A 1316-nucleotide genomic window follows, 5' to 3' on the forward strand; every position below is an offset into this window, starting at 1 on the left:
GTTTCTTAACGCGCGAGCATAGGCTTTTTTAGAAAAAACATCAATCACCGTAAGGAGGTATTTTAACCCGTCGTTGTACGTGGCCAGCCCTTGCATGTCGCATAAATCGGCCTGCCACTGATACATGGCTCTCGGAACAAACACTCTGTTCCTGGGGAAATTCTTTTTAACCGGTTTATGTAAAGTATAACTGTCTTGCATAGACAGCCAGTCTCTGATGTCATCAGCAGCCACTTTTTTCCCCGTATCTTGCTGCACGGCTCTCTGCAGTCTGGAGACACCTCCGTATGACCCCGGTTGGCTGGGGTCATAGTACGAACTGCTCAAGACGCGAGCTGTAGTCTTGGCAACAGACATGCTTTTCACACACTGAGTGGGGGAGAGCGGGGTGCGGCGTTTTATAGCTGACTGTGGATGGGGGGTTGTTAGGAGACTGAGTGAACATCAGTGAAATTTTTGTGTGTTTTTTCTACATTTAACCCATATTGTGTAGTTTGTTTTTTAATTATTATTATTTTACAAAAGAGTTTAGCTGGGGTGGGGATCGAACCCACGCGGACATACGTCCATTGGATCTTAAGTCCAACGCCTTAACCACTCGGCCACCCTGCTCAGCATTTTTTACCTGTTATTTACAAAGACTATTACAACGGTATTCAAGTTTTAATTTTTTTTATTTTTGCAATTAGTGAAAGATATATATATATATATTTTTAAAAAGCTGGTATACAATTTGTGAAGGTTACATTTTCAAAATGCAGGTATACATTTAGTTACAGCCGTGACAGTTGTTGAGGTAGATTAGCGATGTCACATGCAGTAAAGTGGATATAGTGGCTTTTTCAACGATACATGTATGTAGAGTAGAAAGCATCTGATTAACATCGATAGGCTGCTTATCATGAAATTTAGAGGTGACTACATCTACTATTAAAGCGTAAAATACAAAAATGTGATTACAGTCAAATTCATTGTCAGGAATACAAGATAGACAAGCGCGTATGAGACTTTCGGGGGAATGTCTTTCTCCCTCTGACATCAGTTGAGTAAGTAAATCCATCCCCCGCTGATAATTTTCTCCGACTTGAGAAATCTCAAATAACACTCTATGAAAGCAGCAACAAGCATAATCATCCCGACAATCGCTTTTATCAATAGCACGCAACAATAGTGGACTAACTTTTTCTAAAAAAACATTTAACATAAACCGCCGTAAGGGTCTGCTGATACCGTTCCCCATCACAAGATGCTTTTTGTTTTAGTCTCGGGCCTCCCAACGAGTCAGAAATTCTTCTTCCAGGATCTGCTTAAACGCT

General features: G+C 40.9%; 1 non-coding gene across 1 annotated transcript; it reads right to left on the bottom strand.

Moving 5' to 3' along the window:
* Nucleotides 1-529: 529 nt before the first annotated feature.
* trnal-uaa (transfer RNA leucine (anticodon UAA)) lies at nucleotides 530-612 on the bottom strand. The gene has a single exon. It is a non-coding gene; the product is annotated as a tRNA-Leu (tRNA).
* Between the last annotated feature and the right edge of the window lie 704 nt (nucleotides 613-1316).

The sequence above is a fragment of the Brienomyrus brachyistius genome, chromosome 9 (genome assembly GCF_023856365.1).
Source record: "Brienomyrus brachyistius isolate T26 chromosome 9, BBRACH_0.4, whole genome shotgun sequence".
Classification (NCBI taxonomy): domain Eukaryota; kingdom Metazoa; phylum Chordata; class Actinopteri; order Osteoglossiformes; family Mormyridae; genus Brienomyrus; species Brienomyrus brachyistius.